General features: G+C 36.0%; 1 protein-coding gene and 1 non-coding gene across 3 annotated transcripts in view; one reads left to right on the forward strand and one right to left on the reverse strand.

Moving 5' to 3' along the window:
• The window catches only part of BRINP3 (BMP/retinoic acid inducible neural specific 3), a 437,487-nt gene that overhangs the window by 368,103 nt on the left and 42,715 nt on the right, over positions 1-26,669 (forward strand). The gene's annotated exons all lie outside the window — the stretch shown is intronic.
• On the reverse strand, positions 20,746-20,852 carry LOC133069768 (U6 spliceosomal RNA). Its single transcript, XR_009695983.1, has one exon. It is a non-coding gene; the product is annotated as a U6 spliceosomal RNA (small nuclear RNA).

The raw sequence follows: 26,669 nt of genomic DNA on the forward strand, positions 1-26,669 counted from the left end.
GATTCCCTGGAGAAGGAAATGGCAACCCACTCTCCGGTACTCTTGCCTGGAAAATCCCATGGACAGAGGAGCCTGGTAGGCTACAGTCCATGGAGTCTCAGAGAGTTGGACGTGACTGAGCCACTTCACTTTCACTTTCATCACACGCACAGACACAAAAGAAGAGACAAAGGTGTGTACTTGGTCATCTTCACCTCACATGCTGTCTCCAAGGATGACAAAACTATGTTATCTGTCTATCACAGATCAAGGCATCTTCATCTCCAGATGAAGTATCTAGGGCAGACGGAACTAGTGGCTTTTTCTGGATCACATTTTAGTTTCTTGAATTCCTATTATTTTCCTCACAGAGGATAAGAGCACCTTGTCGGGATCCCATATATCAATAGTTTATCCATATACAGCCATAGACAGCAAGCCAATCTGTAACCACAAGAAGGGAGCTTACTCATAGCTTGCCTTTTTTTTTCTTCCAAGACCATGACAGCAAGAGTTTTCATTTTTCTTCACTGAAAATGCAACCAAGAGAGGGTAGGATAAATAGAGAAAGTAGCAAAAACATGTATACACTGTCTGATCTGTAGGCTATCTGTGATGACCTAGAAATGTAGGATGGGAGCGGAGAGGAAGGTTCAAGAGGAAGAGGATATATAGCTATAGATATAATTATGTATAACTATGACTGATTCACATTGTTCTTATATGGCAGAAACCAACCCAACACTGTAATGCAATTATCCTCCAATTAAAAACTAAAAAAAAAGAAAATGTAGTCAAGTGTGCATGAAAAAAATTTGATGTGCAGTGCCAGAATACTTAATTATGGAAGATCATTAGGTCATGTTTTATGAGGAATAAGAGTGACACAGGGATTTTAGACTTTGTCAGGTGATCTGCTATATAAGAAGAAAACAGAAAGATGTTGCATTATATAGTGACTCATTGCTAAGGAATTTTTCTCAGCCTCAGATATTATAATCTCCAAGTATTTCTCCTGAAAACATTATTTATTAAATCAAGATATTGAAAGAAAAATTAGTATAAGAATATTTATAATCTTTTTTTTCTCTGAAGTTCAAAAATTTATCCTTGTTAGATTTAAGAACAAGCAAAGAATGTCAACATCTGCTGGATCATTGAAAAAGCAAGAGTTCCAGAAAAACATCTATTTCTGCTTTATTGACTATGCCAAAGCCTTTTACTGTGTGGATCATAATAAACTGTGCAGAACTCTGAAAGAGATGGGAATACCAGACCACCTGACCTGCCTCTTGAGAAACCTGTATGCAGGTCAGGAAGCAACAGTTAGAACTGGACATGGAACAACAGACTGTTTCCCAATAGGAAAAGGAGTACGTCAAGGTTGTATATTGTCACCCTGCTTATTGACTTATATGCAGAGTACATCATGAGAAACGCTGGGCTGGAAGAAGCACAAGCTGGAATCAAGATTGTCAGGAGAAATATCAATAACCTCAGATATACTGATGACACCACTCTTATGGCAGAAAGTGAAGAAGAACTAAAGAGCCTCGATAAAAGTGAAAGAGAAGAGTGAAAAAGTTGACTTAAAGCTCAACATTCAGAAAACTAAGATCATGGCATCTGGTCCCATCATTTCATGGCACATAGATAGGGAAACAGTGGAAACAGTGACAGAGTTTATTTCTTTGGGCTCCAAAATCACTGCAGATGGTGATTCCAGCCATGAGATTAAAAGACGCTTGCTCCTCAGAAGAAAACTTATGACCAACCTAGGCAACATGTTGAAAAGCAGAGACATTACTTTGCCAACAAAAGTCTGTCTAGTCGAAGCTATGGTTTTTACAATAGTCATATATGAATGTGAGAGTTGGACTATAAAGAAAGCTGAATGCCAAAGAATTGATGTTTGTAAACTGTAGTGTTTGATAAGACTCTTGAGAGTCTCTTGGACTGCAAGGAGATCCAACCAGTGCATCCTAAAAGAAATCAGTTCTGAATATTTATTAGAAGGACTGATGCTGAAGATGAAACTCCGGTACTTTGGCCACCTGATGTGAAGAACTGACTCATTGGAAAAGACCCTGATTTTGGGAAAGATTGAATGCAGGACAAGAAGGGGATGATAGAGGATGAGATGGTTGGATGTCATCACTGACTCGATGGACATGAATTTGAGCAAACTCTAGGAGTTGGTGATGGACAGGGAAGCCTGGAATGCTGCAGTCCATGGGGTTACAAAGAGAGAGACAACTGAGTGACTGAACTGACTGACTGGTGGAATTAGCAAAAATAGATATTAATATTTAAAAGAAGGTATGGTTATTAGTTGTAGGTGGCATGGCTATTTACCTGGAAACCTCCCAAGAATAAACTAGAGCAGAAAACAAAACCTAAGCTACCTTAAAACAAATTTGTTACTATAAAATAAGTAAAGAAATAATCAGTAGTAGTAGTAGCCACCTACTAAATGAGCAAATCCAGTAGCAAAATATAATAGCAGACTACATTCACAAGAATGTCAAATTATATAACTAAGGAAATAAACTAAAACAAAACTGTTTAAGGGAAATTATGAATAAATGAAGAGCTTAGTCATGTTTCTGAATGGAAAAAAATCTTAGAAATATATTTCCCCCTCAAATTAATATTATGCAATATAAATCATATTAATCAAAATTTACCTGGAAAAAACAAGTAAGGGAAGATGGAAAATTATATTTAAATAAGGGGAGGATAATGATAGTAGACAAGTATCACCAGATATTAATATCTATTGTAAATAAATAGGATAGTGCTTTAGAAGTGTCTTGACTATACTGCTGGATAGCCTTGAGTAATTTATCTCTTTTTGTCTCATTTTTTTCTAACTGTAATGTGTGACTAATGAGATTACCTACCTTGTAGAAATATCATGATAATTAAACTGGCTTATTTATGTAAGTCTCAGCATTTATTAAACACTCAAAAGTTATCACTTTGATAATGGTACTAATGATGATGATGATGCTACAGTAATTAAATAGCAAAGAAAATACTGTAAAGTCTAGGAATATATTTAAGTGTATGTCACAATTTCATATATGGTTATAGCAATACAGAGGATGTGTCCAGGAGAGAGCATACAAACACAGCTATTGTAAGGTTAGATTAATATCTTCATCTTAAAAATGGTAAGAGTGAAAGACTTATTAGGCCATTTCTAAATCATCAAATAGAGTTAAATATTTTAAGTTAAATGTCTCAAGTGCAAGGTTTTAAATGAAATTCTTACCTGACTGGAAAGAACTGTTTTAAATGCCTTACATACTGAAGAGGGAAAAATTTAAAAATTAATGTTACTTAGATCTTATAACCACTTATTTGTTTATTCAGCAAATATTTAATGCCATTTATGGGCACAAAAGGTGCATCAGCTTACAAAATATTTTTATTTACTTATTTGTTTCCAAGAAACTTGAAGTTAATGTTTTAGTGCAGTAAGGAAGACGATAAACAGGCAAATTATATGTTACACTACATAAACTGAAGAATAAAAATCATATGATCATTCCAATAGATGTGGAAAGAATCTGACAAAATTGAGTTTTACCATAAAAGAATGTTGAATTTTGTCAAATTTTTTTTCACAGCTATTGGAATGATCTCATGATTTTTATCCTTCAGTTTGTCAATATAATATAATGTATGATTGATTTGCATTGCAGGAATATCTTCTAAAAGGGGAGGGTAGCAGTCAGCACCGAGATGCATGCAAATTAGAAGCCAGACTCTCAGATAGCGGATGTACAGCTTCCAGCAAAATCCCTTCCAGAAAAGACTGGGCGCTTGGAGCTTTGGCCCGCTGTCTCTGCACCGAGCCCTGGGGACATAGCTCCAGGGCGTGCTTCCACACTCAGGAACAGCGGCTTCTTTGCTTGCTTCAGTCCTGTGGAACTCGTAAGCAAGTCCTGTTGCTTTTCAGAGCTAGGTGACCTGGGAGCCCACCTCTTGGTTGGCGGCTGAAAAACTGGACCTCTGAGTAGTCCGTTGGTGAACCAGTTTCCCTTTTTTTAGAAGTCGGGGTGCTTCACATTTCTGTCACCTGGCTTTCTTTGCTTTATAACCTGTCAAGGATTAATCAAATTGATCCAAGAGGATGTAATGTCTAGAGGGATAGCAATCCCAGGGTGCTAGGTGTAGTCTAACATGGAGCTGAGATTCTTGCTGTGCTTCAAGAACCAACCATCTTTATAAAGATGACCAGACAAACCTATAGGCTCACAGTCTTCCATCTTCTTGTAGCTGTATGTTGATGTATAATTCTGTGAGATTTGCAAATATTTTCAATTTTTTTATCTTTATTTTAAACAAGGGAATGAATTTTCTATCCTCTTTTCCCCTCTATTCTTTGCTCAGAAGCCATAGCTTTCTCAAGCCAAAATACTAAAGCTCCAAAAGGGAAAATAAAATGCCAGACTTTGAGAAAATGTTTTGGTAGTAGTCATTCAGGCTTATTGTCAGTCTTTCCTTTTATCTTAGATCTGTTTAATATACCATGGTTAATCTGATTTTTTCTCATAAAATTATTCCTGAGATCAAAAGTGAGCATCTTAATAGCTAAGTTGTCTCAAGAAAACTTCAACTCAATATTTTAAAATTTCCATTTTTAAGTTGCATTTTCCTAAGTACAAAAATATTTTTGACATGTTGTTTAACACTGTTAAAACTAAAAACCAAAATCCACTCAAATTTGTATTCATGATCATTGAAGTTTTTCAGATGGCATCTTCCATGAAAGCAAAAAATAGGAATATGGATGCTATTGTTTCTTTCCCAAAGCCAACTGTATAAAGTTAAAATATTTATTAGCTCTGTTCTTAGCTTCAACCATGTTTAAATTCTTAGTTTTCTGGTTTCTGACTTGAATGCTACCAAATATTTTCTTGCTCCCACAACAAATTATGTTCAGTATCATTTCAGATTCAAATTGATTACCCATACATCATGTTCTGTGAAGTGTATACTCAAATATTTTGTTTATTTTTATCAAGCATTTTATTTTCTCATTATTGGATTGTAACGGTTTTTTGTATTTCTGATACAAGTATTTTTTCAGGTATAGGAATCACAAATATAGTCACCCAGCATCTGTCTTGCTATTTCATTTTCTTAATGGTGTCCTTAGAACAGTGGATTTTAAAATTTTGCTGAAATTTAATTTATCAGTCATTTTCTGCTGTTAGTAATTTTCAGTTGTATGAAATCTTTGTCAAACAAAAGGATGAAAAAATGTTCTCCAAAGTTTACTTCTGGGAAAAGAATCTTTTTATATTTTATATTTTATCTTCCCTTTTTGTACTTGATTTTTATATTTATATCTTACATTTTTAAGCTTATAGATGTACATTTTTTCATGACTGATATTCAATTCAACCCTCCAATTAACTCTTTGAAATATACAAGTCAGGATTTATTATTCTGTCTTACAGACAGGGAAAATTAAGATTAAAATATCAAATAATGTTCAGAAGATTATACAGTTAGAAAATGGTGGTAATAATTCTAGAATAGCCTTGCATGTGCTAAGTCACTTCAGTCATGTCTGATTCTTTGCAATCCTGTGGACTGCAGCCCACCAGGCTCCTCTATCCATGGGGATTCTCCAGGCAAGGATTGGAGAGAGGGTTGCCATTTCCTTCTCCAAGAATAGCCTTAGTCTGGTGCAATTTTCTCCACAATTCAAATCATCTCCAAATTCTAGTCTCAATCAAAGGTGTGTACATTTAAATTCCAGGCATAAAATCATCTTTTTTTTGCTGGAAAATCACCAAGAGGTCTAGCAATTTAGTATAGATAAAGAAAAGGTTTTTTTTTTTTCATGTAAGAAACATCAACTCTATAAAATATAGCAATATCTTAATAGCAAATTTTCACAGGAGACACAAACCAATTGACACTGGATATTTTCATTAGTAGAATAAATTAGGTACAGTATGGAAGAGTTGATGCATTTAAAATTAGGAGACCTGGGAAGAGCTGGCCTCATTTAAAGCGACATGGCATTAAAATGCTAAAGCGAAGGGAATCCTTTCAAGAATATTTATAAGAGAGCCAGTGTATCATTCTGCACCTGCTGTTAAGAGGAGGTACAACTGCTCAAGTTCCAGATTGAATTGGCTTCAAAGATTTTGAAGAATAGCCTCTCTGTTTCTAAGTTTTTCACCTCTTGTGAATAGAGATGTGTCTTTTGCAAGGGGAGAGTGGAGGACTATAGGGGCATTCTCAGCAGGAGGCACCTGTGAATCTTGGCAAACTTAAGGGTTTTAAGCTGCTGGTATGAATAGCTTTCCAGTACGTGGGGAAAGAGGCAAGCAGGACCTTCTGATGAATGAATCTACGGAATGTTAATTTTGTGATCACTGGATTATGTGCCTGACTCAACGTTGAAGTGTTGTTTTGAAATACAGTTCACGTCATCTCACCAAGTTTGAAAACATACCCTATGGCTTCAATTTCAGCATTTCAACCTGTAAATGTTTTGTTGTGATGTTGAGAAGACATCAAAAATTAAATTAGGTCTGGCTCTAAAATTTCTGGTTTTAGTAAATAAAACAATTTTTTAAAATCTAAAATTAACTTTTCTATGTATGATAAAGTCAATAGTTAATAATAAGATTATATGCCTAAATAGATTCCTGTTTCAGGCACATTTTATACAATGTGGTTAAGTAAATAGACATCCCAGATAAATTACTTTTTCATAGCAGATGACCCCATGGTCACCAATAAACATATAATATTGATGATAGTATCATATAGAGGAGTAGATTTTATAACTTTCAATCTATAGAAGAGTCTTTATTTTAGACTAATATAATATGTGTGTTTTAAAGTACAAACCAATATAGTTTTGAACAGTAGTGAAAATGTGTGTGGGGGTTACATCAATACAAACAACATTTGAGAGATATAAAATTGAAGTGGAGAAATGCTTATGACCACATAGAACAAACTGCAAAATCTCAAGTTAGCCCAGCTTGGATGTTATTTTCTTAATGTCTTTATTTTTTCTTATTTGCTTGATAAACTTTTTTATATCTTTCAAGACTTATTCGAAATATGACCTCCTTTCCTGAAAGCTTTTCTTAACCACTTTTCTCTCCAACAAGTTAAAAATTGCCTTTCTGTGTTCTCCACTCCTCAGTTAAGACTTATGACATTTTCATTATATTTATTTGCTTCTGTGTCTGTCTTTCCAATTGATAGTGAGCCCTTCAGAGACAAGGATTGAGTTTTATTTATTGGATAGCCCTTCTATTTGACATAAGGAACCCTGAATACACAGTTACAATAAATATAAGGTTGGGTACAAAAAAGAGATAACTAGCATCATATATTCATTGCCTGGAGAGAAACTCAATCATGTGGACTTACTTCCTGTGCTATATGGTTGCAGACCAGGCTTAGCTGAATTCTAGATCTTACTTAGCAATTAGTATATTCTCTAGCTTTCTTTTTTTTTTCTTTTTTTGCATTGACTTGAAAATGTTTTCTTTTTTCCTTAAGCCGCCTCCTCATCTTTCCTCTTTCCTGTTAAGAGATTTGTTATGATTTGCTTGATGTTTAAATTATAAATAAAATGAGACACAGCATGACTTTGATAGTCACATCCTCAGATATGAAATAAAGGGGTATCAATCACTTTTTTCTATGATGCAGTCTTTTGTCATTGATCTAACTATTTTATGGAATGCAGGAATTTAATCCAAGCATGTTAAGGGATCTTTTCCCTAAATCTAGCAGTCAACTCTGGTCTGTGTTTTCATTGCATTCAGTTATCAGATCATCTCTATAGGTTTTTTTTTTTTTCTCCTTCTCCTTCACCCTTGAATTGACTCTAAACCTAACAGGGGGTTACTAAGTCCCACTGGGACATGAATGTCCTCTTTGTGGAACTCCAGGTTTGCCTATCCCTGTTGCTCTCTTAAAGGTGTATAAGACTTAGCCTTAGGCTGTGGTTGACAAATGCATTCCCCTCTGCATCTTTCTCATCTTTATGTTCAGGTCATTCAGGTGTTTTGGCCTTCCTCTGACCCTTTGAACCCAGGGAAAGAATTGGGTGTTCTGCCAGTCTTTCTGAGGATCATCTTTCTCTGTGTTGCCACTCTCTGTAAGATTGCACGCAGCCAAGCTCTGCAAACACTCACATGGACTGCTGGCACCCTTTGCTCTGATCTCCAAGCCTACAGGTCCCCCACCAATGCCACCTCTACTCTGCCTCAACACAGGGGACAGAGTGTGACAAGTGACCAAGGCGTGACCTCTGGGTTTCCTTCCAATTTCCTTCCGAGATGGGTGACCAAATCATCTTCTGATTCACACATATATCCCGCTACTTCTTGCTCAACATTTGAAATGAAGATTCAATAATCTGAGGCTTGGGCTTCTTTGCCTCATTTGTGTGGTTAGTTGTTCATTGGGAGAAAGTATAAAATTAATTAGGAAAGAGTATTACCTATTCATCTAGGTATCATGATGGTTTAGAAAAGCTCAATTTTATTGTGTATTTACTATATCTCAGTCATTTACAAGTGTTTTATTTTTTATTTTTTTTTATTAGTTGGAGGCTAATTACTTCACAACATTTCAGTGGGTTTTGTCATACATTGATATGAATCAGCCATAGATTTACACGTATTCCCCATCCCAATCCCCCCTCCCACCTCCCTCTCCACCCGATTCCTCTGGGTCTTCCCAGTGCACCAGGCCGGAGCACTTGTCTCATGCATCCCACCTGGGCTGGTGATCTGTTTCACCATAGATAGTATACATGCTGTTCTTTTGAAATATCCCACCCTCACATTCTCCCACAGAGTTCAAAAGTCTGCTCTGTATTTCTGTGTCTCTTTTTCTGTTTTGCATATAGGGTTATCGTTACCATCTTTCTAAATTCCATATATATGTGTTGGTATGCTGTAATGTTCTTTATCTTTCTGGCTTACTTCACTCTGTATAAGGGGCTCCAGTTTCATCCATCTCATTAGGACTGATTCAAATGAATTCTTTTTAGCAAGTGTTTTAATATAAAATATATTTATTTGGAGCCAGTTTAAATGATTTTTAAATATTTAATAAAAGCCTGATATATAGTATGTGCTTAATAATCGATGACCACAGTTATCCCATATGCACTTCTTTCACGGTTTTTCTAGTCTTAAATTTGCTTCTTACTAGTGTCTTGAACAAGTATTTTAAAATTTATTTATGTGTAAAAATTGAGATAGGGATAATTATTCTCCTCAAATTACAGGAGTCATGTAGATTATATGAAAAATATGTATGTATATAAAAATGAATTAGATGATGAATAAAGCAAAATTAAAAAATATGCTGAAATTGTAAGTTCATATTAATTAAAATTTCAATGATAACAATAATTCATTATTTCAGAGAGTTAAATATTTTGATGAATGAGATTGTTCACAGAGGGAGGGCAGGCAAAAGCATTAGAAGTGTATCCTAGTAATACCTTAAATAAAGACTGTAGCTAGTGTCTTGCCAATGTTAATAGAAAAGAAGGAATCCATCTGACATGAACTGAGTTAAAAAGTTATGGTGGCTGGATATATGTTCAAAAGAGATGATTTTTGTTAAGCAATGCTTGTTGGACCTTTGAGTACAGTGCTAATTAAGTCAACTTTTTCAGAACTTTTAAGTCAGATGAATAGAATTGATTTTTTAAAAAATTAAACAAAAGCTAAAGGGAATGAAAAAAAATGAAAGTAATATAACATTCTGGATATTTCAGATAATAATATTATTTTAATAAAATTGCACTGTAGTAGGATTTCTAGCTCAGAATTTTTTTTTAACCATTAAAAAGATAGAAACCTAAGGCATGTGCCCTCTTAATGTAAGTAAATGAACAGAAGATTTTACACAGGCATACATGCACATTTGTGCTTGTCTGTCTTATTTGTCTTATTATGTGCAGACTTAATTTTTTGTACATTTGTGGTAATTTTGTTCATCAAGAAGCTAGCTATTATAGCAATGTAGGTATTATTTTATACATTTATGTATTAGTGTAGAGATAATAGAATTAGACAGAAATATATTTTGACAAAATAGACTGAAATGTCATATATTTCATTTTATCTTACCTATTTTACTCATATTGTAAATATTCTACAATGTTCAAATGAAGAATGTAAACTAAGGCAGAAGCAATTATTCATTTATTTATAATTTATAACCTATTCCCTTCTCAAACATCATTTGAGATGAATGGATTGATGCTCTTGTTTATCCTGGGGCCATAAACTGAAATCAAAGTGTTAAGATGCAAATATCTCTGGTCGTTATATTAAATGCAAACATATTTGTAGTTGGCAAGGCAATTGCTACCTCCATGGCATATGAAGCATATAAATGTATGATTTCTGGCTATTCCTTCAATATTACATTGATTTCTAAAAGTGGTTTCTGTTGTCCACATACATATACACCACAATTAAGTATAATCAATTCGTTAAAAATAACAACACATTTCCAAAAACTTTGAAAGTGTCATCTATATTGTACTAAAACAAAAGACCTCCAAATTCTACCAACAAGTGGGAAAAAAAAACATAACATTAGAGCATTTTTGAAACAGGAAACATTCCCAGAAGCATTTGCATAAAAGAACTTTATGAGAGTCTTAAGCAAAATATATATCATCAAAGTCATCTTGTTTAAATTTTCTATAATGGCAACATTACAGATTCTCAATTTTAATTGAGAATTTTCATAGCAGTTCTACGGATTAATTCCCAGAGGCATTTCTAATAACAAATGCTATATTGCCTTATAATGATTAATTCAAGAAAGGCCATCTCAGTTTCTTAGAAAGATTTAAACAAGGCTGAAATTTTATCAAACTAGGCCTTGGCAACTGCTTTTGATGCTAATTAAAATATATTCATTTACTACTCTAGATGTCAAATATTCCCTGAATTCCAAATGGATTAAAGCAGGTGATCCATGTCACTAAACTTATAATAGAGGACGTGGAACACACTCCACATCTGGATTTTTCTTTGCTTCCTTCAGAGAATTGTCATCCTACCCTATAGACTCATGCTCCAACTCTCTAGGACCAGTTATCCTAAAGGCTGTCAATTTATCATTCCTCATTTATTTAATTTGTGAATATTATGCAAATTCAGTCAGTTCAGTTCAGTCGCTAAGTCGTGTCCGACTCTTTGTGACCCCATGAATCACAGCACGCCAGGCCTCCCTGTCCATCACCAACCCTGGAGTTTACTCAAACTCATGTCCATCGAGTCAGTGATGCCAATTAAATACCCCCCAAAAAATACATGGGCTAAGGTATATGTTTTTGTTGTTGTTGTTATTGTTGTTCAGTTGCCCAGTTGTGTCTGACTCTTAGGACCCCATGGACTGCAGCAATGCCAGGCCTCTCTGCCCCTCTTTGCCCAAATTCATGTCCATTGCATTGGTGATGCCATACAGACATCTCATCCTCTGATGTCCTCTTCATCTGCCCTCAATCTTTCCCAGCATCAGGGACTTTTCCAATGAGTCAGCTGTTTCCATCAGATGACCGAAATACTGGAGTTTCAATGTCAGTATCAGTCCTTCAATAAGTATTCAGGGTTGATTTCCTAAAGATTGGCTGATTTGATCTCCTTGCTGTCCAAGGGACTCTCAGTCTTCTCCAGCACCATAGTTTGAAGGCATCAATTCTTTGGCACTTGCCTGCTACTCCAGGTATCTCTTGATTTCCTACTTTTGCATTCCAGTCCCCAGTGATTAATAGAACATCATTTTGGTATTAGTTCTAGGAGGTCTTCTAGGTCTTCATAGAACTGATCAATTTCAGCTTCTTCAGCATTGATGGTAGGCATTGAATTAGGCACTGAATTGCTGTGATGTTGAATGGCTTGCCTTGGAAACAAACCGAGATCATTCTGTCATTTTCAAGGTTATACCCAAGTACTGCATTTTGTACATTTTTGTTGATTATGAGGGCTACTCCATTTCTTCTATGGAATTCTTGCCCACAGTAGTAGCTATAACAGTCATCTGAAGTAAATTTGCCCATTCACATCCATCTTAGTTCACTGATTGCTAAGATGTTGATATTTATTCTTACCAACTTCTTGACCACGTCCTACTTACCTTGATTCAAGGACCTAACATTCCAGGTTCCTATGCAATACTGCTCTTTGCAGCATCAGATTTTACTTTCATCACCAGACACATCCACAATTGAGCATCATTTCTGCTTTGGTCTAGCTGCTTCATTCTTTCTGGGGTTATTAGTAGTTCTCCTCCACTCTTCCAGTATCATATTGGACACTTTCAGACATGGGGGACTCATCTTTCGGTGTCATATCATTTTGTCCTTTTATAGTGTTCATGAAGTTCTCACAGCAAGTGTACTGGGGTGGTTTGCAATTCCCTCCTCCAGTGATCATGTTTTCTCAGAACTCTCCTTTATGACCTGTCCATCTTGGGTGGCCCTACACAGCATGACATATAGCTCCACTGAGTTATACTAGCCCCTTCACCATGACAAGGCAGTGATCCATGAAGGGGAAGATGTATGTTATAATTGTATAAATCAGATCATGTAATTCCACTTCCACCCATTTGCTCTGGGATAAAGTTGAAGTCTCCCATCTGGCCAGCTTGCTTTGCATAACCTCTGCTTGTGTCTTTAACCTCCTGCTGACCATTCTGTTGCAACTCTGCCCACACTGTTCCACCCTCCACACCAGCCCCACCTTCTTCAAACACTCAAGTCCAGCACTGAGTCTTTGCCGATAGTCCGTTACTCACGTTCATGCCCTGCCCCCACCACAGCACAGTCTACCTGGACTTTTAACACTTTGCACAAAGGTCATGTTGTATTGATTCATGTGATTATTTGATTAACATCTTTCTTTCTTGTTAGATAGTAGTGTCTAAATGGTCAGAACCATTTATTATTTGACTCAATATTTGTCCTCAACGTTTCTCATGCTCCCTGGAACAGAAAAAAAAAGAGCCTTATCCCAGTTTCATCTAGGAAAATAGATCTTTCAAGAAAGGGAAAATAATCAATTTAGATTTTAGGTATTGTTTCTGAGAGACACAGTATTGATGGATTTCTGTTTCAAGCACTGAGGAAAGTTCTTTGTATGCCTTTAGCTTGTGCAACCCTCATAGGGAATGTACTATAACTATTCCCATTGACCAGTGAGCAAATAGAGTCAGAGAGGTAATTGTCTTATATCATATCCAAGATCTAATAAGAGACAGAGTTTATGAGAACCCAGGATCTGTAATATTCAAGTTTATGATCTCAAATCCTATTGTAACTCTGAGATGGGGTGGGGGATATCTAACTATGATCAATTTACTGAGATCTCTTCAGGTTAACAGAGGGAACCTTAAGTTATTTTCATTTTTTTCTTTTTAGAGTTAATTCTCAATTATATTCATGCTTTACTGTCTGATTTAAGATAAGTGACTCAATCCACAAAAGATGCATTTAAACCAATAATATTTACATAAAACATTCCCACTCTGTACCAGTGCCCCCATCCACTTAGTTGCACAAATAAAAATCATAGCAATCATCCTTTCTTTCTCTCTCTCCTTCATGCTACATATGCCATCCAGCAACAACTCTTGTTAGCATTCTTCTAATCCATTTACCTAGATCTTTCTAAACCTACTCCTCCCATCATTGCCTAAGCAACCATCACATCTTCCTGGATGATAGCAACAGCTGTGTTATAACCAGTCTGCCTCATCCCACTTCTGCCTTCATCTTTCTTTAAATTCACTCTCCACACAGCAGTCAGAATCTTCTTTGTAAAATTTTCTTTCTACACAGCTTTTCTTTGTAAAACATTTTTTTTTCCTTCTTGCTCTTTATGTCACCCTCAGGCTGTAATCCAAACCTGCCTCCTAAGACTAACATAATCCTACTTGATCTGCCTCTGTTTTATCACTCTCAGCTAACTCATTACGTGGCAGCCACACTGATCTTTGTTATCCCTTTCATGCCAACCCAAAGCATCTGCACTCTGCCTGGAATACACATCCTTTGCTCAGCTTTGCAAAGAGAGTGAATTCCAAACATTCAGCTCTCAGTTCAAATATCACCTCCACAGAGAGGCTTTCACAAGGCTCTCTCTCACAGGAGTCAGTGTACCTTATACTCTAACACATCACACTGTTAATCTTTTTTGTAGAAATTATGCTTATTTAATATTTCCTGCTTATTTATTGTTTCACTTATATTTTGAGAACGAAATTGGCAAGGAGAACATGTCTTTTCTGCACTATTGTATTCTTAAGCCCCAAATATAAGAAACAGAGTTGGTGGTTTTACTTTTATCTGTTTAGTTTTTTTTTTTTTTTAATGAAACTTAGGTACAGAGATTTGAGTACATCATATACACAGCTCATAGTTATCATTTTCTTTCTATGCTAGGACTTTGTCTCACTTTATGTATACAGATATTATGTTTATTTCTTCTTTATCTCCCCTTTCGTTCTATGCTCATTCTATTGGGCTTGATCTGTGTCTTTAAATGTGAAGGCGGGAGGAGAAGGGGACGACAGAGGATGAAATGGTTGGATGGCATCACCAATTCAGTGGACATGAGTTTGAGTAAACTCCAAGAGTTGGTGATGGACAGGGAGGTCTGGCTTGCTGCAGCCCATGGGGTTGAAAAGAGTCGGACACAACTGAGTGACTGAACTAAACTGAACTGATGTCATTATAAAATGCGTAGAGATGATATTTGAGTATGCATATTTAATTTGCATTAGTTATATTCTGCATTTTGTTTCTTACTTTTTCATAAAGCATGTTTGTAAGATCCATACATTTTTCTGTACCTATATTTTGTGATTGCTGTATGTATCTTATAGTAGGCATCCACCATACTTAGCGTACATTCCTGAGTGATTTGCACCCAAAAAATTCCAACCCCCAACAACATATACTTTGTCACAATGGACATGCAGCTTCAGGTTCTGCCTCTGATCTGTGGAGAATTCACCTGTGATCTGCACTCAGGAGTGGGATTCCTGAGCTGTAGGTAATTTTCACAATAAGACTCAATAGTTTTTAAGGTAAATTATTTAATTATTGCTTATTATTAGTTACTTAATTATTTTAGCACTGTGTAGTAAACTATCGAGGACTTCCCTGGTGGTTCAGATGGTAAACAATCTGCCTGCAATGCAGGAGACCCAGGATCTTCCCTGGGTCGGGAAGATCCCCAGCACAAGGAAATGGCTACCCACTCCAGTATTCTTGCCTGGAGAATTTCATGGGCAGAGGAGCCTGGTGGGCTACTGTCCAAGGGGTCCCAAAGAGTTGGACATGACTGAGCAATTAAAACACACACACACAGAGTAAACTATCTTATATTTTTGTCATGTGAATAAATATAACTGCCCACATGGACATCACCAGATGGTCAATACCGAAGTCAGATTCATTATATTCTTTGCAGCCAAAGATGGAGAAGCTCTATACAGTCAGCAAAAACAAGACAGGGAGCTGACTGTGGCTCAGATCCTGAACTCCTTATTGCAAAATTCAGACTTAAATTGAAGAAAGTAGGGAAAACCACTAGACCATTCAGGTATGAGCTAAATCAAATCCCTTATAGAATAGAAGTGAAAAACACATTCAAAGGATTAGCTCTGATAGAGTGCATGAAGAACTATGGACAGAGGTTCATGATATTGTATAGGAGGCAGTGATCATATCATCCCCAAGAAAAAGAAATGCAAAAAGGTGAAATGGTTGTTTGAGGAGGCCTTAACAAATAGCTGAGGAAAGAATAGAAGCTAAAGGCAAAGGAGAAAAGGAAAGATATACCCATTTGAATGCATAGTTCCAAAACATAGCAAGGAGAGATAAGAAAGCCTTCCTCAGTGATCAATGCAAAGAAGTAGAGGTAAACAATATAATGGGAAAAACTAGAGATCTCTTCAAGAAAATTAGTGCTACCAAGGGAATATTTCATGCAAAGATGGACACAATAAAGGAAAGAAATGGTATGGACCTAACAGTAGCAGAAGATATGAAGAAGAGATGGCAAGAATACACAGAAGAACTATACAAAAAAGATCTTCATGACCCAGATAACCATGATGTGTGATCACCTATCTAGAGCCAGACATCCTGGAATGTGAAGTCAAGTGGGCATTAGGAAGCATCACTACAAACAAAGCTAGTGGATGTGATGGAATTCCAGTTGAGCTATTTCAAATCCTAAAAGATGATACTGTGAAAGTGCTGCATTCAATATGCTAGCAAATATGGAAAACTCAGCAGTGGCCACAGGACTGGAAAAGGTCAGTTTTCATTACAATCCCAAAGAAAGGCAATACCAAAGGTACTAAACTACTACACAATTGCACTCATCTCACACACTAGCAAAGTAATGCACAAATTTCTCCAAGCCAGGCTTCAATAGTATGTGAACTGTGAACTTCAATATGTTCAAGCTGGATTTAGAAAAGGCAGAGGAACCAGAGATCAAATTGCCAACATCTGTTGGATCATTGAAAAAGCAAGAGAGTTCCAGAAAAAACATCTACTTCTGCTTTATGGACTATGCCAAAGCCTTCGAATGTGTGGATCATGATAAACTGTGGAAAATTCTTTGAGATGGGAATACCAGACCACCTGACCTGCCTCTTGAGAAACCTGTATGCAGGTCAGGAAGCAACAGTTAGAACTGGACATGGGACCACAGACTGCTTCCAAATCAGGAAAAGAGTAGGTCATGGCTATATATTATCACCTTGCTTATTTAACTTATATGCAGAGTACATCATGCGAAATGCCAAGCTAGCTGAAGCACAAGCTGGAATGAAGATTGCTGGGAGAAATATCAATAACTTCAGATATGCAGATGACACCACCCTTATGGCAGAAAGTGAAGAGGAACTAAAGAGCCTCTTGATGAAAGTGAAAGAAAAGAGTAAAATGTTGTCTTAAAACTCAGCATTCAGAAAACTAAGATCATGGCACTTGGTCCCATCACTACATGGCAAATAGATGGGGAAACAATGGAGACAGTGACAGAGTTTATTTTCGGGGGCTCCAAAATCACTGCAGATGGTGATTGCAGCCATGCAATTAAAAGATGCTTGCTCCTCAGAAGAAAACTTATGCCCAAACTAGGCAGCATGTTAAAAAGCAGAGACAATACTTTGCCAACAAAGGTCCATCTAGTCAAACCTATGGTTTTTCCAGTAGTCATGTATGGATGTGAGAGTTGGACTATAAAGAAAGCTGAGTGGCAAAGAATTGATGTTTTTAAACTGTAAAGTTGGAGAAGATTCTTGAGAGTTCCTCGGACAGCAAGCAAATCCAACCAGTCAATCCTAAAGGAAATCTGTCCTGAATATTCATTGGAAATACTATTGGTGAAGTTGAAGCTTCAATACTTTGACCACATGATGCGAAGCACTGACTCCTTGGAAAATGCCCTGATGCTGGGAAAGATGGAAGGAGAAGGAGACAACAGGATGAGATGGTTGGATGGCATCAGCAACTCAATGGATATGAGTTTGAGCAAGCTCCAGGAGCTGGTGAAGGACAGGGAAGCCTGGCATGCTGCATTCCATGGGGTTGCAAAGAGTCAGACACAACTGAGCAACTGAACTGAACTGAACCTCATAATTTATAACAAGTTCTTAGAAATAAGTTTATAGTCTTACTGTAAACTCTAAAGTATTAAGTATCTATGATTGCATAACAAATAACTCTAAAATAGAAGCTTAAATAATAAATGGTTATACTGTAATTTGTGTGAGTCATGATTTTGAGAGTATCTTCTTTGGATGCTTTTTCTTAGTTTCTCATGAAATTGAATGGTATGCTGTAATCATCTGAAGGCCTGACTGGGGCTGGAGAAGTTATTTTCAAGATGGCTCATAGGCATGTCTATTGGAAGGAGTTTTTAGTTCCTTGATAGAGCTGTCAAAGATCTCATTGGGTATCCTTCTGTTATGTTAGCTTGATTTCTCCAGAGTTAGTCATCCAAGAGCAAGAAGGAAACACAAAGCTTTTTATGACTTACTGTCAGAGGATAAAATCACTTTCTTCATTGTCTATGTGTTATATGCAAATCTAGCTCACACTCAAGGAGAAGAGATTTAAGCTCTACTTCTTGAAGAAAGGAGTGTCAAAGAACTTGTAGACATACTTCAAAGACACCACAAAACCCATAGATCATTATGGAGCCCTATATCTTGTAAACTCTGAATAAATTTGTTTTATTATGTTCTGGTTTTGATTCTGTAAATAACATTAAATATTTACTCTGTGGTAAATATTTTGCTGAGATATGGGAGAAGTAAGATGAATAGTCAGGGCTGTGATACAATTGGATTAAAAAAAACATATGATACTTTTATCAGATTATAAATGCATAGCAGCATCTTAACTCTATAAACACACTTCAATATTTTAAAGGAATAACATTACATTTCATTACACCATGATCTTTGCTAATAGCTTTTCAACACTTTGAGAGAAAAAAATATTGTAAAAGGTTTAATAAATCACCCAATAATTACAAATTTAACATTATCAAGGAAGGAATGTCTCTATTTTCTTGCAAAGACCATTAAAAAGAAACAAAAAAACTTACTTAAACATTTTTATGATGATTTAGATGGAAGTTGGTTTTTGTCAGTTAATGTTGGTTCCAGTCCCTCAAAATGTTCATACCTGCTTTATAACATCCACTGTACTAATCTTCCTTCAATTTGGGGTGGGGAGTGGAGGCGCAGTTTAGTTACGTCCTCAAGATAAAGTCTTGGTGAAAAACAAATAAATGTTCTTTAGTTAAAAAAAAAAAAGAAACAAAAAAACTAAGAAAACTGACTGATTCACATTCTTACTATCATTATTTAGCTCTTATTCTATCTTGATTTGAGAAGTATAACATGCAAATATCATTCTCTGTGTTATTCATTACAGTATATGGAGTTTCAGTATAAATCCTCTGTGACTTTTGGTAGAAAATGCTACAGGAATGAGAAAGACTGCTAACAAGGCAACTGAAACAATTTTTTTTTTTTAATTTATTTTTATTATTATTATTTTTTTTTCCCAGTGGGTTTTGTCATACATTGATATGAATCAGCCATGGATTTACATGTATTCCCAATCCCGATCCCCCCTCCCACCTCCCTCTCCACCCGATTCCTCTGGGTCTTCCCAGTGCACCAGGCCGGAGCACTTCTCTCATGCATCCCACCTGGGCTGGTGATCTGTTTCACCATAGATAGTATACATGCTGTTCTTTTGAAATATCCCACCCTCACATTCTCCCACAGAGTTCAAAAGTCTGTTCTGTATTTCTGTGTCTCTGTTTCTGTTCTGCATATAGGGTTATCGTTATCACCTTTCTAAATTCCATATACATGTGTCAGTATGCTGTAATGTTCTTTATCTTTCTGGCTTACTTCACTCTGTATAATGGGCTCCAGCTTCATCCATCTCATTAGGACTGGTTCAAATGAATTCTTTTTAATGGCTGAGTAATATTCCATGGTGTATATGTACCACAGCTTCCTCATCCATTCATCTGCTGATGGGCATCTAGGTTGCTTCCATGTCCTGGCTATTATAAACAGTGCTGCGATGAACACTGGGGTGCACGTGTCTCTTTCAGATCTGGTTTCCTCAGTGTATATGCCCAGAAGTGGGATTGCTGGGTCATATGGCAGTTCTATTTCCAGTTTTTTAAGAAATCTCCACACTGTTTTCCATAGCAGCTGTACTAGTTTGCATTCCCACCAACAGTGTAAGAGAGTTCCCTTTTCTCCACACCCTCTCCAGCATTTATTGCTTGTAGACTTTTGGATAGCAGCCATCCTGACTGGCGTGTAATGGTACCTCATTGTGGTTTTGATTTGCATTTCTCTAATAATGAGTGATGTTGAGCATCTTTTCATGTGTTTGTTAGCCATCTGTATGTCTTCTTTGGAGAAATGTCTGTTTAGTTCTTTGGCCCATTTTTTGATTGGGTCATTTATTTTTCTGGAATTGAGCTGCAGGAGTTGCTTGTATATTTTTGAGATTAATCCTTTGTCTGTTTCTTCATTTGCTATTATTTTCTCCCAATCTGAGGGCTGTCTTTTCACCTTACTTATAGTTTCCTTTGTAGTGCAAAAGCTTTTAAGTTTCATTAGGTCCCATTTGTTTAGTTTTGCTTTTATTTCCAATATTCTGGGAGGTGTGTCATAGAGGATCTTGCTGTGATTTATGTCGGAGAGTGTTTTGCCTATGTTCTCCTCTAGGAGTTTTACAGTTTCTGGTCTTACATTTAGATCTTTAATCCATTTTGAGTTTATTTTTGTGTATGGTGTTAGAAAGTGTTCTAGTTTCATTCTTTTACAAGTGGTTGACCAGTTATCCCAGCACCACTTGTTAAAGAGGTTGTCTTTTTTCCATTGTATATCCTTGCCTCCTTTGTCAAAGATAAGGTGTCCATAGGTCCGTGGATTTATCTCTGGGCTTTCTATTCTGTTCCATTGATCTATATTTCTGTCTTTGTGCCAGTACCATACTGTCTTGATGACTGTGGCTTTGTAGTAGAGTCTGAAGTCAGGTAGGTTGATTCCTCCAGTTCCATTCTTCTTTCTCAAGATTACTTTGGCTATTCGAGGTTTTTTGTATTTCCATACAAATTGTGAAATTCTTTGGTCTAGTTCTGTGAAAAATACCGTTGGTAGCTTAAAAATATGGAACGCTTCACGAATTTGCGTGTCATCCTTGCGCAGGGGCCATGCTAATCTTCTCTGTATCGTTCCAATTTTAGTATATGTGCTGCCGAAGCGAGCACTGAAACAAATTTTTGTTTGCTGACATTAACTACAGTTTAAAAATCTTCATTATGTCGGTAGCATTCTTATTCTTCACCTGAGACAGACTGCTCCAAACACAGATTGGCTTATTGTCCTTGCTGCTCAGAAGCTGCACCTGTTCTTTTTAAATGGTATTTAAAAGAATATAATGCTCCTATTATCTACTGCATGAATCACAAGTATTCCCAGAACTGGCAAATGACATAGCAATACAAACTAAAATTATAGACCAATGCTTATTTGCATGTAGATGACCAAAAATATGTCTTTCCATACACTCTTCACCTAGGAGACAAAAAAATTACTATCATTGCAATTCAAAAAGATACTTCTGTTTTTAATTATTGGCTGAGCTGGATAAATTTTAGAATTGGTTTATATAGAGGAAAAGTTCAGTAAGAATAAAAGAATGAAGGAGTAGCTTTGTTTGTTATTAACCTTCTCATACTTCTATCCCTTATCATGATCCTTGCCTAACAGACAGTAACAGAGTGGTTTTGTGTAAAGGAGAGTACCAAATAAAACTGAACTGATTTATTTTTGTTTTGACAGAAATGGAAATAGGTATAAATGAAAGCTTAGTAAAAATCATATTTGATTGTCCTGTATAAACATGGTAGATTTACCTCACAAACCAGAACTTTTAAGTGTTTGTTCTTATGAAGTAGTAATCAGACACATTCAAAAGATTTTAAAAGTATTTTGTATTTTTGTCCTTTTCATTGTATAATTGGCATTGGCATAAGAACTTTTTTTTTTTTTAACATGGTATAAGTCAAGCTTTGATGAATAAATAGACTCAGCAAGGATTTACCAAACACTGGCTGTATGTAAATGCTTTATTCACTATCCCTCTGTCCCTCATGTATCTGAAAATTGGTTTGCTTACTTTAGTCTTTGTCCTGATTATCTGCTCCTTTGGGCATAGGTAAAGCCATTTCAATATTCATTTGTTTAACTAGTAAGCCATGGCAGATATAAAATGAAAGTTCATACTGAGACTCTATCTTATTAACAAATATCATGAGCTGTTGAGTGCAGCATTGTATCCCGTTTTGGCAGATCACGGGCAGAATTCTCCTTTAAGAAATTTAGTTCTGAGGAATTCCCCAGTGGTCCAGTGGTAAGGACTCTGTGCTTCCACTGCCAGGGCCCAGGTTACACTGACCCCTAGTTAGTGAACCAAGGTCCCACCACAAGCTGGGTGGCAGCCCCACCACCCCAGAAAAAGAAATTTAATTCTGGACCTAGTTGGAATTTAAGTTCTATGAAATCAGTAAATAGTGACAACCTTTATCCATTAACCAAGTCTTGTTCATTTGATATGGACATATTGATTTATCAGTTAGAAGCTTCAAAAAACAGTCTGTGGCAGATAGATATGAATTGTCAGTTATGTACCATATACTAGCCCCTTGATAACTATTTGCAGAATAAATAAAATTAAGTTATTAACTTACAAAATAATATGATTAAAGCCATTTAAAATCTAGGAAAGCAGGTAACTACTTTCTGGGGACTTACCATGTGACTAATTTTTACATATATCATCTAAACTAAGCCACAGTGATGGTTATTTTTATGCCTCAGCTTAGCTATGCTATAGTACTTAGTTATTTGATCAAACAATTTGTGGAAAAAACAAAAAAAGATTGTATAGTTTGGGGAGACTTTGTGTGTTCAGAGTTTTATAGAAAGAAAAGAAGACAAGATGAAAACCAAATGTGTGTTTGTAGAACTAACATTTGATTATAAAACTTAGAGAAAGACTGATCTTATATTTTACAGAATGTTTTATATAAACCAAGATTTTGCACTTTACATGAAAGTGCAAAAAGTTAAGTGATATCCTTAGTGAGAAACTAAGGATATTTAAAAAAAAAAGGTAGGTTAATACTTCAGATTAAATGATTGACTGCATCCATTTTAATTGAATATTCTCTATTTAGGTCAATAAATATGAAATGAATTAATGTTATCCAGTATCAAAGACAAAATTTGGAGTAGCTATGCAGGTATGTAGTTACCCCTTCAGTGGAGAAAAGAACAATAAATTCATGTAAAAAAGATTAAAAAAATGAATCATTTCAATCACAGTTTATTTGAAATGACTCATCATACTGCAAGTTTCTGATTTATGCACATTTGCAGTTATATTCCATATTGTGTACAATGGCGAGATTCACTGAATTTGTGATTGATGCTTTTAAGAGTTAGATAGGCTCTGTTTCTGATTAAGGTCAATATTTTGTTTTCATATGAGCCACATCAATCCCTTAATGAGCACTTTAGTCATTACTTGTTCAATGTTTGTTGCCTTCACTGTCCTATAAATCCAGTAAAGCTAGAAAATGTGTCCGTGTTCACCTTTACTGAATCCCAGCACTACTTCTATGTAATGTGCATCTAGAAGAATGTAAGACGGAAGACAGATAATAAACAGTTGGCAAATAAATACATTATACAATTTTGGATAAGGTTAAAGTCTATGGAGAAAATAAACAGATGGATTGATATGACTGGAGGAGAGGGTCATTTGACATAGGAGAGTCTCTGAATAAGTAAGATTTGAGCAAAGGTATAAAAGATGAGAAAGAGTTTAGATGAAATAGAGTTTTGGATAAATCTGGGAAATGGAAAGAAAAAATGCAAAGACACTGAACATCGTCTGTAAGCTGGGAGTTAAAAGATCTATCATGAGGGATCCTGCCTTCAGTGGAGAGTAAAGATAAGCAAATAAATTATTGTAATACTAAGATAGAGGAGTATAGTATAGAATTAGTGGTAGTATAATTAGTATTAATACTATTGATTAGTATTAGTATAGAATAGATGCTAAGTCTATGGTAGAACTGGGCTTCCCAGGTAGTGCTAAGGATAAAGAATCCACCTGCCAATGCAGGAGACATAAGAGATGCGGGTTCAATCCTTGGATCAAGAAGATCCCCTGGAGAAGGGCATGGCAACCCTCTCCAGTATTCCTGCCTGGAGAATCCCATGGACAGATGAGCCTGGTGGGCTACAGTCCACAGGGTCGCAAAGAGTCAGACATGACTGGAAGGACTTAGCATACACACATGGTAGAAGTTTATTAACAGGATATTCCTTTGGAGTATCCAGATAAGCACAGAGGAGAGGCAGTCAACCAGACTATGGTAGAAGGAGGAGTGTGGAATTTACTTCCTTTTATTATAGCAGCTACTCCTCTAAATTCAAGGTGAACTTATGGAAAGTGCAGAAAAATAGTTTAAAAAATTATTCCTTTTTTGTAAATCAATATTGCTATGCAATGAATTATTAAATGGATGATTATATTTTCAAATTATTCTTAGGATGAATGAATTGCTGTCAGCATGAAGTCAGGCAAAGGCTTGTTTTTTTTCTTAATCTAACAGTCTAATATTCTGAACATAAAATTGTCAATTAATGTAAAGATATCAATTTCCCAGCCAAATCAATACTGTTCATGTGAGGTCAGTTGTAGGATAAGCTGCTATGAAAAGGAAGACTTGAATGATAGTTCACATGGGCTAGAAGTGTCTTTCCGTCTCATGGAAGTAACTGCTTAGGAATTTTAGGGCTGATATGTGGGCTTCACAATATTGGAGTCCTAGGTTCCTTTACCTGTTGTGTTACCATCTTCCACATACAGATCTGATCTTAGGCCACAAGATGGCTGTTTTGACTGTCACCAGAGTGACACCATCCCAGCAACCCAGAGGGAGAAATGGAAAATAGATCACACATTTTTCCTTTGAAAGCATGACCCAAAAGTTAACGTACCATCCCAATTACAACCTAGAGACCAGAACTTATTTTGACACCACTCTCACTGCAAGAAAGGTTAGGAAAGGTGACTTTTGGCTGTGTAATGATGTGCTCAGTGAAAAAGTTGATTACTATGCCAAGAAAGAAAGAATAAATATGAAGAAACAAATTGTAGTCTCTGCCATACCATTGCATTGTGATCTTAATTTTCAGGTATTAGACTCATTTGTGGAAATGTAGCAAATTTCTTAAGATGTAATCAGATGAACTGTGCAGAAAATCAATTACATATTCAGAATAGCTGTCTCATTTTCACTGCTTATACACCTTTATTATTATCAACAAAACTTTCATGTTAATAATTGTTAAGATGAAATGTGCAACATAGTCTTTAAGAAGAACAAATGTATAAGTTTTTTAGAAAGAAGGCAGAAACATATGCATATCTGTATATTTTTCTATAACACATTTTATAATATATATATATATCTACATATCTTTCCATAACATTCTATAATATATACATTCACTTTTGCTTTTTTAGAACATGCTTGATTGTGGAGCTCTTTATTCTATTTTTAATGCTTTTGAACAGTGTGACCTTTATTCAGTTGAAAGGACCCTAGTTAGGAGTTTGAATACTTATGTTCGAGGTCTTGTTCTGCTACTAATTATCTGTGCGACCTTGGGAAATTATCCTTACCAATCTAGTTTCAATTTCCTCATCTGCCAAATGAAGGTGTTGGACAAGGTGATCTCCAAGGTCCAATTCTGCTGTAATTTCCATGATTCTCTGACTCACAGTACACTGTGAGTGCTGATCTAATTAATTTTCTTAGTCACCTTCATGACACTCAACAGAATATATTTTCTCACGATGTTCAAGAGGTTGATTCGTACATCTGTAAAGAGTTCAGTTAAACATAAACACTAATTTTGGCTTTCCTGAAAGGCACAGGGTTGAATTTATGGTAATGTACACTAATTGCGGGTGCAACTCTTTTGTCCCTTCTTTATTCTTCTTGCATCAGTTTAGCACATCTCTGTCTCCTCTGAGAAGCTATGAAATGGGGTCAAGTTAATTTTTATACCCACGGTGTTACATTCAATGCTTCATGTTCAAAGCCATTTCTTAAATACATAGCATAAACAAATGAGCCTTTTACAATGTTTTACACTGTTTAAAAGGGAATGATTTCTTTAAATCCCACCATGCATTCATTTTATGCATCATGTTGTTATTTTCACTGTACATAATTATTTCCTACTTCTATATATTGTACATTTTGCTGGGCTCCAAGATCAAAGACATAATATATTGCAATCAGTCCTCAAGCTGAGCATAAGTTCAGTTAGGGCACAGACTGTATGTAAGTACAGAGATCCTTTAAATGAGTTCAGAATCACCAAGGGATGAGGAGAGCTAAAGACAGTTTCCAGACTCTCTGCTAGGTTTGTCCATTAATATAAGAACAGGATTTAAGCAGAGTTTGATGCAGCTATCTGAACAAAGGAAATTATTTAAACAAAGGTGTGGAAGTTAGTCTGTTTAACTAATAATGTGAAGGAAGTGGTTAGAGATGGATAGTAAAATACATACTGCAGGCATTGCATGTGGACAGATGCAAGAGCCTGCAGCGCTGTATTGGGAGCTTTGCAGTGAAGATTCCGTTGTTCTCTCCATCTGAGGTGACGTGCATGTTCGTTTAGAAAGCAATTAAATTTTTTGATAATCTAATTAATGATTTGGTGGCACTATGGATAAGGCTAAGAGACACTGAAAATGTTGACAACATTTAGTAAATAACTGGATAGGAAAGAAGTGTCAAGAAATATGTAGGATTCTGATATTTTCCCCTACTTGTGGGCTAATCTTTTTACCCTACTTGTGGGCTAATCTGTGAGCCTGTTACCTTTCATGGATGTTGACAAAAGACTCTCCTGAGTCTGGAACAAAGGACCTTATTACCACACAGCAAAGCGGTGAACACACCAGCATATTTTTCGTAAGGTCCCCTTGCCTCCAG

This window comes from Dama dama, chromosome 14, assembly GCF_033118175.1.
Source record: "Dama dama isolate Ldn47 chromosome 14, ASM3311817v1, whole genome shotgun sequence".
Lineage (NCBI taxonomy): Eukaryota > Metazoa > Chordata > Mammalia > Artiodactyla > Cervidae > Dama > Dama dama.